The sequence below is a fragment of the Andrographis paniculata genome, unplaced genomic scaffold, assembly GCF_009805555.1.
Source record: "Andrographis paniculata isolate CXL003 unplaced genomic scaffold, ASM980555v1 Contig64END, whole genome shotgun sequence".
Lineage (NCBI taxonomy): Eukaryota > Viridiplantae > Streptophyta > Magnoliopsida > Lamiales > Acanthaceae > Andrographis > Andrographis paniculata.
The window spans coordinates 3,651,279-3,666,646 of NW_026137600.1; positions in this window are offsets into that span (position 1 = coordinate 3,651,279).

Consider the following 15,368-nt stretch of genomic DNA (forward strand, 5'->3'; position numbering starts at 1 on the left):
CGAGGATTCCCGCAGGGGCGTCGACGAACAAGCGTCGACGCGAGAAGTCCAGCAAATTTTATTGTTTAGAGAAAAGAGAACACGTAACAAGGATTCTATAGGTGAACTCGCGAAAGGATCATTGTCGATGTCTGCCCCGGCAGACAATAGCGAATTCGTGACCCGACGTACGAATGCCGGTCATACAGTCCATCGAGGCAGAATGGGCACCCCAAAAAACTCCTGCGGGATTTTTGTGAATATGTAGGCAGCAAAAATTGATTTCCTGCGATGCACGTCACGGCCAAAAATCGCGAACGACGACCTTCTACGCTTTTCTCGTCCAGCCATATATTGCGAACGAGGATTCCCGCAGGCGCGTCGACGAACCCGCGTCGACGCAAGAAGTCCAACAAATTTTATCGTTTAGAGAAAAGAGAATACGTAACAAGGATTCTATAGGTGAACCTGCGAAAGGATCATTGTTGATGTCTGCCTCCGCAGACAACAGCGAATTCGTGAGCAGACGTTCGAATGTCGGTCAGGCCGTCCATCGAGGCAGAATGGGCGCCCAAAAAAACTCCTGCGCGGATTTTCGTTAATATGTAGGCAGAAAAAATGGATTTCCTGCGATGCACGTCACGGCCAAAAATCGCGAACGACGACCTTCTCCGCTTTTTTCGTCCAGCCGTATATTGCGAACGAGGATTCCCGCATGGGCGTCGACAATGCCGCACGACGCGAGAAGTCCAGTAAATTTTATCGTTTAGAGAAAAGAGAACACGTAACAAGGATTCTATAGGTGAACCTGCGAAAGGATCATTGTCGATGTCTACCCTTGCAGACAACAGCGAATTCGTGACCCGACGTACGAATGCCGGTCAGGTCGTCCATCGAGGCAGAATGGGCGCCCCAAAAAACTCCTGCGCGGATTTTCTTGAATATGTAGGCAGCAAAAATGGATTTCCTGCGATGCATGTCACTGCCAAAAATCGCGAACGACGACCTTCTACACTGTTCTCGTCCAGCCGTATATTGCGAACGAGGATTCCCGCAGGGGCGCCGACGAACCCGCGTCGACGCGAAAAGTCCAGCAAATTTTATCGTTTAGAGAAAAGAGAACACGTAACAAGGATTCTATAGGTGAACCTGCGAAAGGATCATTGTCGATGTCTACCCTTGCAGACAACAGCGAATTCGTGACCCGACGTACTAATGCCGGTCAGGCCGTCCATCGAGGCAGAATGGGCGCCCCAAAAAACTCCTGTGCGGATTTTCGTGAATATGTAGGCAGCAAAAATGGATTTCCTGCGATGCACGTCACGACCAAAAATCGCGAACGACGACCTTCTACGCTTTTCTCGTCCAGCCGTATATTGTGAACGAGGATTCCCGCAGGGGCGCCGACAAACCCGCGTCGACGCGAGAAGTCCAACAAATTTTATCGTTTAGAGAAAAGAGAACACGTAACAAGGATTCTATAGGTGAACCTGCGAAAGGATCATTGTCGATTTCTGCCCCGGCAGACAACAGCGAATCGTGACCCGACGTTCGAATGCCGGTCATGCCGTCCATCGAGGCAGAATGGGTGCCCCAAAAAACTCCTGCGCGGATTTTCTTGAATATGTAGACAACAAAAATGCATTTCCTGCGATCCTCGTCACGGCCAAAAATTGCGGACGACGACCTAGTCCGTTGTTCACAGACCCGTCGTCCAGCCGTATATTGCAAACGAGGATTCCCGCAGGGACGCCGACGAACCCGCGACAACGAGAGAAGTCCAGTTAATTTTATTGTTTAGAGAAAAGAGAACACGTAACAAGGATTCTATAGGTGAACCTGCGAAAGGATCATTGTCGATGTCTGCCCGGGCAGACAACAGCGAATTCGTGACACGACGTACGAATGCCGGTCAGGCCGTCCATCGAGGTAGAATGGGCGCCCCAAAAAACTCCTGCGCAGATTTTCGTGAATATGTAGGCAGCAAAAATGGATTTCCTGCGATGCACGTCACGGCTAAAAATCGCGAACGACGACCTTCTCCGCTATTCACGGAACCGTCGTCCAGCCGTATATTGCGAACGAGGATTCCCGCGGGAGCGCCGACGAACTCGCGTCAACGCGAGAAGTCAAGTAAATTGTATCGTTTAGAGAAAAGAGAACATGTAACATGGATTCTATAGGTGAACCTGCAAAAGAATCATTGTCGATGTCTGCCCCGGCAGACAACAGCGAATTCGTGACACGACGTTCGAATGCCGGTCAGTCCGTCCATCGAGGCAGAATGGGCACCCCTAAAAACACTTGCGCGGATTTTCGTGAATATGTAGGCAGCATAAATGGATTTCCTGCGATGCATGTCACTGCCAAAAATCGCGAACAACGACATTGTCCGCTATTCACGGACCCGTCGTCCAGCCGTATATTGCGAACGAGGATTCCCGCAGGGGCGCCGACGAACCCGCGTCAACGCGAGAAGTCTAGTAAATTTTATCGCTTAGAGAAAAGAGAACACGTAACAAGGATTCTGCAGATGAACCAGTGAAAGGATCAGTGTCGATGTCTACCCCGGCAGACAACAGCGAATTCGTTACCCGACGTACGAATGCCGGTCAGGCCATCCATCGAGGCAGAATTGGCACCCCTAAAAACTCCTGCGCGGATTTTCGTGAATATGTAGGCAGCATAAATGGATTTCCTGCGATGCACGTCACTGCCAAAAATCGCGAACGACGACCTTGTCCGCTATTCACGGACCCGTCGTCCAGCCGTATATTGCGAACGAGGATTCCCGCAGGGGCGCCGACGAAACCGCGTCAACGCGAGAAGTCTAGTAAATTTTATCGTTTAGAGAAAAGAGAACACGTAACAAGGATTCTGTAGATGAACCAGCGAAAGGATAACTGTCGATGTCTGCCCTGGCAGACAACAGCGAATTCGTTACCCGACGTACGAATGCCGGTCACGCCATCTATCGAGGCAGAATGGCCGCCCAGAAAAATTCCTGCGCGGTTTTTCGTGAATATGCAGGCAGCAAAAATATATTTCCTGCGATGCACGTCACTGCCAAGAATCGCGAACGACGACCTTGTCCGCTGTTCACAGACCCGTCGTCCAACCGTATATTGCGAACAAGGATTCCCGCAGGGGCGCCGACAAACCCGCGACAACGCGAGACATCCAGTAAGTTTTATCACTTAGACAAAAGAGAACACGTAACAAGGATTCTGTAGATTAACCTGCGAAAGGATCATTGTCGATGTCTGCCCCGGCAAACAACAGCGAATTCGTTACCCGACGCACGAATGCCGGTCAGGCCGTCCATCGAGGCAGAATTGGCACCCCTAAAAACTCCTGCGCGGATTTTCGTGAATATTTACGCAGCAAAAATGGATTTCCTACGATGCACGTCACGGCCAAAAATCGCGAACGACGACCTTGTCCGTTGTTCACGGACCCGTCGTCCAGCCCTATATTGCGAACGAGGATTCCCGCAGGGGCACCAAAGAACCCGCGTCAACGCGAGAAGTCCAGTAAATTTTATCGTTTAGAGAAAAAAGAACACGTAACAAGGATTCTATAGGTGAACCTGCAAAAAGATTATTGTCGATGTTTGCCCTGGCAGACAACAACTAATTCGTGACCCGACGTATGAATACCGGTCATGCCGTCCCTCGAGGCAGAATGGGCGCCCCAAAAAACTCCTGCGCGGATTTTCGTGAATACGTAGGCAGCAAAAATGGATTACCTGCGATGCACGTCACGGCCAAAAATCGCAAACGACGACCTTCTCCGCTGTTCTCGTCCAGCCGTATATTGCAAACGAGGATTCCCGCAAGGGCGCCGATGAACCCACGTCGACGCGAGAAGTCTAGTAAATTTTATCGTTTAGAGAAAAGAGAACACGTAACAAGGATTCTGTAGATGAAACTGCGAAAGGATCACTGTCGATGTCTACCCCGGCAGACAATAACGAATTTGTTACCCGACGCACGAATGCCGGTCAGGCCGTCCATCGAGGCAGAATGGGCGCCCAAAAAAATTCCTGCGCGAATTTTCGGGAATATGTAGGCAGCAAAAAAGGATTTCCTGCAACGCACGTCACTGGCAAAAATCGCGAACGACGACCATGTCCACTGTTCACGGACCCGTCGTCCAGCCCTATATTGTGAACGAGGATTCCTGCAGGGCCGCCGACGAACCCGCGTCAACGCAAGAAGTCCAGTAAATTTTATCGTTTAGAAAAAAGAGAACACGTAACAAGGATTTTGTAGATGAACCTGCGAAAGGATAATTGTCGATGTTTCGCCCGGTAGACAACAACGAATTCGTTACCCGACGTACGAATTCCGGTCAGGCCGTCCATCGAGGCAGAATGGGCGCCCCAAAAAACTCCTTTGCGGATTTTCGTGAATATGTAGGCAGCAAAATGGATTTTCTGCGATGCAAGTCACGGCCAAAAATCGCGAACGACGACCTTCTCCGCTGTTCACAGACCCGTCGTCCAGCCGTATATTGCGAACGAGGATTCCCGCAGGGGCGCCAACGTACCCCGTCAAGGTGAGAAGTTTAGCAAATATTATCGTTTAGAGAAAAGAGAACACGTAACAATGATTCTGTAAGTGAACCGGCGAAAGGATCATTGTTGATGTCTGCCCCGGCAGACAACAACGAATTCGTTACCCGACGTACGAATACCGGTCACGCCATTCATCAAGGCAGAATGGGCGCCCCAAAAAACTCCGGCGCAGATTTTCGTGAATATGTAGGCAACAAAATGGATTTTCTGCGATGAAAGTCACTGCCAAAAATCACGAACGACGACCTTCTCCGCTGTTCACGGACCCGTCGTCCAACCCTATATTGTGAACGAGGATTCCCGCAGGGGCGCCGACGAACCCGCGACAACGTGAGAAGTCCAGTAAATTTTATCGTTTAAAGAAAAGAGAACACGTAACAAGGATTCTATAGGTGAACCTGCGAAAGGATCATTGTCGATGTCTGCCCCGGAAGACAACAACGAATTTGTTACCCGACGCACTAATGCCGGTCAGGCCGTCCATCGAGGCAGAATGGGCGCCCCAAAAAATTCCTACGCGAATTTTCGGGAATATGTAGGCAGCAGAAATTGATTTCCTGCGATGCACGTCACTGGCAAAAATCCCGAACGACGACCACGTCCGCTGTTCACGGACCCGTCGTCCAGCCCTATATTGTGAATGAGGATTCTTGCAGGGGCGCCGACGACCCCTCGTCAACGCAAGAAGTCTAGTAAATTTTATCGTTTAGACAAAAGAGAACACGTAACAAGGATTCTGTAGATGAACCTGCGAAAGGATCATTGTCGATGTCTGACCCCGTAGACATTAGCGAATTCGTTACCCGACGTACGAATGCCGGTCAGGCCGTCCATCGAGGTAGAATGGGCGCCCCAAAAAACTTCTGCGTTGATTTTCGTAAATATGTATGCAGCAAAACGGATTTTCTGCGATGTACGTTACGGCCAAAAATCGCGAACGACGACCTTCTCCGCTGTTCACAGTCCCGTCGTCCAGCCGTATATTGCGAACAAGGATTCCCGCAGGGGCGCCGACGTACCCGCGTCAATGCGAGAAGTCCAGTAAATTTTATCGTTTAGAGAAAAGAGAACACGTAACAAGGATTCTATAGGTCAACCTGCGAAAGGAATATTGTCGGTGTTTGCTCCGGCAGACAACAGCGAATTCGTGACCCGACGTACGAATGCCGGTCAAGCCGTCCATCGAGGAGGAATGGGCGCCCCAAAAAACTCCTACAGGATTTTCGGAAATATGTAGGCAGCAAAAATGGATTTCCTGCGATGCACGTCACAGCATAAAATCACGAACGACGACCTTGTCCGCTGTTCACGGACCCGTCGTCCAGCCGTATATTGCGAACGAGGATTCCCGCAGGGGCACCGACAAACCCGCGTCAACGCGAGAAGTCCAGTAAATTTTATCATTTAGAGAAAGGAGAACATGTAACAAGGATTCTATAGTTGAAGCTGCGAAAGAATCATTGTCGATGTCTGCCCCCGCAGACAATAGCGAATTCGTTACCCGAAGTACGAATGCCGGTCAGGCCGTCTATCGAGGCAGAATCGGCGCCCCAAAAAACTCCTGCGTGGATTTTCGTGAATATGTAGGTAGCAAAAATAGATTTCCTGCAATAAACGTAACGACCAAAAATCGCGAACGACAACCTTGTACGCTTTTCACGGACCCGTCGTCCAGCCGTATATTGCGAACGAGGATTCCCGCAAGCGCGCCGACGAACCCGCGTCAACGCGAGATGTCCAGTAAATTTTATCGTCTAGAGAAAAGAGAACACGTAATAAGGATTCTATAGTTGAACCTGCGAAACTATCATTGTCGATGTCTGCCCCCGCAGACAATAGCGAATTCGTTACCCGATGTACGAATGCCGGTCAGGCCGTCTATCGAGGCAGAATCGGCGCCCAAAAAACTCCTGCGTGGATTTTCGTGAATATGTAGGTAGAAAAAATGGATTTCTTGTGATAAACGTAACGGCCAAAAATCATGAACGACGACCTTGTACGCAGTTCACGGACCCGTCGTCCAGCCGTATATTGCGAACGAGGATTCCCGCAGGGGCGCCGACGTACCCGTGTCAACGTGAGAAGTTTAGTAAATTTTATCGTTTAGAGAAAAGAGAACACGTAACAACGATTATGTAGGTGAACCGGAGAAAGGATCATTGTTGATGTCTGCCCCGGCAGACAACAACGAATTCGTTACCCGACGTACGAATACCGGTCAGGCCATCCATCGAGGCAGAATGGGCGCCCCAAAAAACTCCTGCGCAGATTGTCGTGAATATGTAGGCAGCAAAATGGATTTTCTGCGATGCACGTCACCGCCAAAAATCGCGAACAACGACCTTCTTTAGGGAAAATATATTGCGAACGAGGATTCCCGCAGGGGCGCCGACGTACCCGTGTCAACGTGAGAAGTTTAGTGAATTTTATCGTTTAGGGAAAAGAGAACACGTAACAACGATTCTTTAGGTGAACCGGCAAAAGAATCATTGTCGTTGTCTGCCCCGGCAGACAACAGCGAATTCGTTACCCGACATACGAATGCCGGTCAGGCCGTCCATCAAGGCAGAATGGGCACCCAAAAAAACTCCTGCGCGGATTTTCGTGAATATGTAGGCAGCAAAATGGATTTTCTGCGATGTACGTTACGGCCAAAAATCGCGAATGACAACCTTCTCCGCTGTTCACGGACCCGTCGTCCAGCCCTATATTGCGAACGAGGATTCCCGCAGGGGCGCCGACGAACCCGCGTCAACGCGAGAAGTTCAGTAAATTTTATCGTTTAGAGAAAAGAGAACACGTAACAAGGATTCTATAGGTGAACCTGCGAAAGGATCATTGTCGATTTCTGCCACGGCAGACAACATCGAATTCATGATCCGACGTACGAATGTCGGTCAGGCCGTCCATCGAGGCAGAATGGGCGCCCCAAAAAACTCTTCCGCAGATTTTTGTGAATATTTAGGTTGCAAAAATGGATTTCCTGCGATGCACATTACGGCCAAAAATCGCGAACGACGACCTTGTCCGCTGTTCACAGACCCGTCGTCCAGCCGTATATTGGGAACGAGGATTCCCGCAGGGGCGCCAACGAACCCGCGTCAACGCGAGAAGTCCAGTAAATTTTATCGCTTAGAGAAAAGAGAACACGTAACAAGGATTCGATAGGTGAAACTGCAAAAGGATCATTGTCGATGTCTGCCCCGGCAGACAACAGCGAATTCGTGTCCCGACGTACGAATGTCGATCAGGCCGTCCATCGAGGCAGAATGAGCGCTTCAAAAATCTCCAGTGCGTTTTTCCGTGAATATGTTTGCAGCCAAAATTGATTTTTTGCGATGCACATCACGGCCAAAAATCGCGAACGACGACCTTGTCCGCTGTTCACGGACCCGTCATCCAGCCGTATATTAGGAACGAGGATTCCCGCAGGAGCGCCAACGAACCCACGTCAACGCGAGAAGTCCAGTATATTTTATCGCTTAGAGAAAAGAGAACACGTAACAAGGATTCTATAGGTGAAACTGCGAAAGGATCATTGTGGATGTCTGCCCCCAAAGACAACAGCGAATTCGTTACCCGATGTACGAATGCCGGTCAGCCCGTCCATCGAGGCACAATGGGCGCCCAAAAAACTCCTACGCGAATTTTGGTGAATATGTAGGCAGCAAAAATGGATTTCCTGCGATGCATGTTATGGCCAAAAATTGCGAACGACGACCTTGTACACTGTTCACGGACCCGTCGTCTAGCCGTATTTTGTGAACGAGGATTCCCGCAGGGGCGCCGACGAACTCGCGTCAACGCGAGAAGTCCAGTAAATTTTATCGTTTAGAGAAAAGAGAACACGTAACAAGAATTCTATAGGTGAACCTGCGAAAGGATCATTGTCGATGTCTGCTCCGGCAGACAACAGCGAATTCGTGACCCGACGTACGAATGCCGGTCAGGCCGTCCATCGAGGAAGAATGAGCGCCCCAAAAAACTCCTGCACGGATTTTCGAAAATATGTAGGCAGCAAAAATGGATTTCCTGCGATGCACGTCACAGCCAAAAATCACGAACGACGACCTAGTCCGCTGTTCACGGACCCGTCGTCCAGCCGTATATTGTGAACGAGGATTCCCGCAGGGGCACCGACGAATCCGCCTCAACGTGAGAAGTCCAGTAAATTTTATCGTTTAGAGAAAAGAGAACACGTAACAAGGATTCTATAGGTGAACCTGCGAAAGGATCATTGTCGATGTCTGCCCCGGCAGACAATAGCGAATTCGTTACTCCACGTACGAATGCCGGTCAGGACGTCCATCGAGGCCGAATGGGAACCCCAAAAAACTCCTGCGCAGATTTTTGTGAATATTTATGCAGCAAAAATGGATTTCCTGCGATGCACGTCATACCCAAAAATCGAGAACGACGACCTTGTACGCTGTTCGCGGACCCGTCGTCAAGCCGTATTTTGCGAACGAGGATTTCCGCAGGGGCGCCGACGAACACGCGTCAACGCGAGAAGTCCAGTAAATTTTATCGTTTAGAAAAAAGAGAATACGTAACAAGGATTCTATAGGTGAACCTGCGAAAGGATCAATGTCGATGGCTGCCCCTGCAGACAACAGCGAATTCGTGACCCGACGTACGAATGCCGGTCAGGCCGTACATCGAGGCAGAAGGGGCGCCCCAGAAAACTCCTGCGCGGATTTTCGGAAATGTGTACGCAGCAAAAATGGATTTCCTGCGATGCACGTCATGGCCAAAAATCATGAACGACGACTTTGTCTGCTGTTCACGGACTCGTCGTCCAGCCGTATATTGCGAACGAGGATTCACGAAGGGGCGCCGACGAACGGGCGTCAACGCGAGAAGTCCAGGAAATTTTATCGTTTAGAGAAAAGAGAACACGTAACAAGGATTCTATAGGTGAACCTGCGAAAGGATCATTGTCGATGTCTGCCCCGGCAGACAACAACGAATTTGTTACCCGACGTACAAATGCCGGTCAGGCCGTCCATCGAGGCTGAATGGGCACCCCAAAAAACTCCTGCACTGATTTTCGGAAATGTGTACGCAGCAAAAATGGATTTCCTGCGATGCACGTCACGGCCAAAAATCATGAACGACGACCTTGTCTGCTGTTCACGGACCCGTCGTCCAGCCGTATATTGCGAACGAGGATTTCCGCAGGGGCACCGACAAACCCGCGTCAACGCGAGAAATCCAGTAAATTTTATCGTTTAGAGAAAAGAGAACATGTAACAAGGATTCTATAGTTGAACCTGCGAAAGAATCATTGTCGATGTCTGCCCCTGCAGACAATAGGGAATTCGTTACCCGACGTACGAATGCCGGTTAGGCCGTTTATCAAGGCAGAATCGGCGCCCCAAAAACTCCAGCACGCATTTTCTTGAATATGTAGGTAACAAAAATGGATTTCCTGCGATGCACGTAACGGCCAAAAATCGAGAACGAAGACCGTGTCCGCTATTCACGGACCCGTCGTCCAACCGTATATTGCGAACGAGGATTTCCGCTGGGGCACCGACGAACCCGCGTAACCGCGAGAAGTCCAATAAATTTTATCGTTTAGAGAAAAGAGAACACGTAACAAGGATTCTATAATTGAATCTGCGAAAGGATCATTGTCGATGTCTGCCCCCGCAGCCAATAGCGAATTCGTTACCCGACGTACGAATGCCGGTTAGGCCGTATATCGAGGCAGAATCGGCGCCCCGAAAAACTCCTGCACGGATTTTTGTGAATATGTAGGTAACAAAAATGGATTTCCTGCGATGCACGTAACGGCAAAAAATCACGAACGAAGACCGTGTCCGCTATTCACGGACCCGTCGTCCAGCCGTATATTGCGAACGAGGATTCTCGCAGGGGCATGACGAACCCGCGTCAATGCGAGAAGTCCAATAAATTTTTTCGTTTAGAGAAAAGAGAACACGTAACAAGGATTCTATAATTGAATCTGCGAAAGGATCATTGTCGATGTCTGCCCCCGCAGACAATAGCGAATTCGTTACCCGACGTACGAATGCCGGTTAGGCCGTCTATCGAGGCAGAATCGGCGCCCCAAAGAACTCCAGCACAGATTTTCGTTAATATGTAGGTAGCAAAGGATTTCCTGTGATGCACGTAACGGCCAAAAATCGCGAACGAAGACCGTGTCCGCTATTCACGGACCCGTCGTCCAGCCGTATATTGCGAACGAGGATTCCCGCAAGGGCGCCGACGAACCCGCGTCAACGCGAGAAGTTCAGTAAATCTTATTGTTTTGAGAAAAGAGAACACGTAACAAGGATTCTATAGGTGAACCGGCGAAAGGATCATTTTCGATGTCTGCCCTGGCAGACAATTGCGAATTCGTTACCCGACGTACGAATGCCGGTCTGGTCGTCCATCGAGGCCGAATGGGCGCCCCAAAAAACTCTTGCGCAGATTTATGTGATTATTTACGCAGCAAAAATGGATTTCCTGCGATGCACGTTATGGCCAAAATTGCGAACGACGACCTTGTACGCTGTTAACGGACCCGTCGTCTAGCCGTATTTTGCGAACGAGGATTCCCGCAGGGGCGCCAATGAACCCGCGTCAACGCGAGAAGTCCAGAAAATTTTATCGTTTAGAGAAACAAGAACACGAAACAAGGATTCTATATGTGAACCTGCAAAATGATCATTGTCGATGTCTGCCCCGGCAGACAATAGCGAATTCGTGACCTGACGTACGAATGCCGGTCAGGCCGTCCATCCAGGCAGAATGGGCGCACCAAAAAACTCCTGCCCGGATTTTCGAAAATATGTAGGCAGCAAAAATTGATTTCCTGCAGTGCACGTCACGGCCAAAAATCGCGAACGATGACCGTGTCCGCTGTTTACGGACCCGTCGTCCAGCCGTATATTGCGAACGAGGATTCCCGCAGGGGCACCGACAAAACCGCGTCAACGCGAGAAGTCCAGTAAATTTTATCGTTTAGAGAAAAGAGAACATGTAACAAGGATTCTATAGTTGAACCTGCGAAAAAATCATTGTCGATGTCTGCCCCCGCAGACAATAGCGAATTTGTTACCCGACGTACGAATGCCGGTCAGGCCGTCTATCGAGGCAGAATCGGCGCCCCAAAAAACTCCTGCGTGGATTTTCGTGAATATGTAGGTAGCAAAAATGGAGTTCCTGCGATAAACGTAACGGCCAAAAATCGCGAACGACGACCTTGTACGCTGTTCACGGACCCGTCTTCCAGCCGTATATTGCGAACGAGGATTCCCGCAGGCGCGCCGACGAACCCGCGTCAACGCGAGAAGTCCAGTAAATTTTATCGTTTAGAGATAAGAAAACACGTAACAAGGATTCTAGAGGTGAACCTTTGAAAAGATCATTGTCAATGTGTTCCCCGGCAACCAACAACGAATTCGTGACCCATCGTACGAATGCCGGTCAGGCCATACATCGAGGCACAATGGGCGCCCCAAAAACTCCTGCGCGGATTTTTGCTAATTTGTAGCTAGCAAAAATGGATTTCCTGCGTTGCACGTCACGGCCAAAAATCGCGAACGACGACCCTGTCCGCAGTTTACGGACCCATCGTCCAGCCGTATATTGCGAACGAGGATTCCCACAGGGGTGTCGACGAACCCGCGTCAACGCGAGAAGTCCATTGAATTTTATTGTTTAGAAAAAAGAGAACACATAACAAGGATTCTATAGGTGAACCTGTGAAAGGATCATTGTCGATATCTGCCACGGCAGACAACAGCGAATTCGTGACCCGACGTACGAATGCCGGTCAGGCCGTCCATCGAGGCAGAATGGGCGCCCCAAAAAACTCCTGCGTGGATTTTCGTGAATATGTAGGCAGCAAAAATAAATTTCCTGCGATGCACGTCATGGCCAAAAATTGCGAACGACGACCTTGTACGCTGTTCATGGACCCGTCGTCCAGCCGTATTTTACGAACGAGGATATCCCGCAGGGGCGCCGACGAACCCGCGTCAACGCGAGAAGTCCAGTAAATTTTATCGTTTAGAGAAAAGAGAACACGTAATAAGGATTCTATAGGTGAACCTGCGAAAGGATCATTGTCAATGTCTGCCCCGGCAGACAACAGCGAATTCGTGACCCGACGTACGAATGCCGGTCAGGCCGTCCATCGAGGTAGAATGGGCCGCCCCAAAAAACTCCTGCACGGATTTTTGTGAATATGTAGGTTGCAAAAATGGATTTCCTGCGATGCACGTCACGGCCAAAAATCGTGAACGATGACCTTGTCCGCTGTTCCCCGGCAGCCAACAACGAATTCGTGACCCATCGTACTAATGCCGGTCAGGCCATACATCAAGGCACAATGGGCGCCCAAGAAACTCCTGCGCAGAATTTTGTGAATTTGTAGCTAGCAAAAATGGTTTTCCTGCGTTGCACGTCACGGCCAAAAATCGCGAACGATGACCTTGTCCGCAGTTTACGGACCCATTGTCCAGCCGTATATTGCGAACGAGGATTCCCGCAGGGGCGCCGACGAACCCGCGTCAACGCGAAAAGTCCATTGAATTTTATTGTTTAGAAAAAAGAGAACACATAACAAGGATTCTATAGGTGAACCTGCGAAAGGATCATTGTCGATATCTACCACGGCAGACAACATCGAATTCGTGACCCGACATACGAATGCCGGTCAGGCCGTCCATCGAGGCAGAATGGGCGCTCCAAAAACCTCCTGCGTGGATTTTCGTGAATATGTAGGCAGCAAAAATGAATTTCCTGCGATGCACGTCATGGCCAAAAATTGCGAATGACGACCTTGTACGCTGTTCATAGACCCGTCGTCCAGCCGTATTTTGCGAACGAGGATATCCCCCAGGGGCGCCGACGAACCCGCGTCAACGCGAGAAGTCCAGTAAATTTTATCGTTTAGAGAAAAGAGAACACGTAATAAGGATTCTATAGGCGAACCTGCGAAAGGATCATTGTTGATGTTTGCCCCGGCAGACAACAGCGAATTCGTGACCCGACGTACGAATGCCGGTCAGGCCGTCCATCGAGGCAGAATGGGGGCCCCAAAAAACTCCTGCACGGATTTTTGTGAATATGTAGGTTGCAAAAATGGATTTCCTGCGATGCACGTCACGGCCAAAAATCGCGAACAATGACCTTGTCCGCTGTTCCCCGGCAGCCAACAACGAATTCGTGACCCATCGTACTAATACCTGTCAGGCCATACATCGAGGCACAATGGGCGCCTCAGAAACTCCTGCGCGGATTTTTGTGAATTTGTAGCTAGCAAAAATGGATTTCCTGCATCGCACGTCACGGCCAAAATCGCGAACGACGACCTTGTCCGCAGTTTACGGACCCATCGTCCAGCCATATATTGCGAATGAGGATTCCCGCAGGGGCGCCGACGAACCCGCGTTAACGCGAGAAGTCCATTGAATTTTATTGTTTAGAAAAAAGAGAACACATAACAAGGATTCTATAGGTGAACCTGCGAAAGGATCAGTGTCGATATCTGCCACGGCAGACAACAGCGAATTCGTTACCCGACGTACGAATGCCGGTCAGGCCGTCCATCGAGGCAGAATGGGCGCCCCAAAAAACTCCTCCGCAGATTTTTGTGAATATTTAGATTGCAAAAATGGATTTCCTGCGATGCACATTACGGCCAAAAATCACGAACGACGACCTTGTCCGCTGTTCACGGACCCGTCGTCTAGCCGTATATTGGGAACGAGGATTCCCGCAGGGGCGCCAACGAACCCGCGTCAACGCGAGAAGTCCAGTAAATTTTATCGCTTAGAGAAAAGAGAACACGTAACGAGGATTCTATAGGTGAAACTGCGAAAGGATCATTGTCGATGTCTACCCCGGCAGACAACAGCGAATTCGTGTCCAGACGTACGAATGTTGATTAGGCCGTCCATCGAGGCAGAATGAGCGGTTCAAAAATCTCCAGTGCGTTTTTCCGTGAATATGTTTGCAGCAAAAATTGATTTTTTTCGATGCACATCACGGCCAAAAATCGCGAACGACGTTGTCCGCTGTTCACGGACCCGTCATCCAGCCGTATATTAGGAACGAGGATTCCCGCGGGAGCGCCAACGAACCCGCGTCAACGCGAGAAGTCCAGTAAATTTTATCGCTTAGAGAACAGAGAACACGTAACAAGGATTCTATAGGTGAAACTGCGAAAGGATCATTGTGGATGTCTGCCCCCAAAGACAACAGCGAATTCGTTACCCGACGTACGAATGCCGGTCAGGCCGTCCATCGAGGCACAATGGGCGCCCAAAAAACTCCTACGCGAATTTTGGTGAATATGTAGGCAGCAAAAATGGATTTCCTGCGATGCACGATATGGCCAAAAATTGCGAACGACGACCTTGTACGCTGTTCACGGACCCGTCGTCTAGCCGTATTTTGTGAACGAGGATTCCCGCAGGGGCGCCGACGAACTCGCGTCAACGCGAGAAGTCCAGTAAATTTTATCGTTTAGAGAAAAGAGAACACGTAACAAGGATTCTATAGGTGAACCTGCGAAAGGATCATTGTCGATGTCTGCCCTGGCAGACAACAGCGAATTCATGACCCGACGTACGAATGCCGGTCAGGCCATCCATCGAGGCAGAATGGGCACCCAAAAAAACTCATGTGCGGATTTTCGTGAATATGTAGGCAGCAAAAATAGATTCCCGGCGATGCACGTCACGGACAAAAATCGCGAATGACGACCTTGTCCGCTGTTCACGGACCCGTCGTCCAATCGTATATTGCGAACGAGGATTCCCGCAGGGGCACCGACGAACCCGCCTCA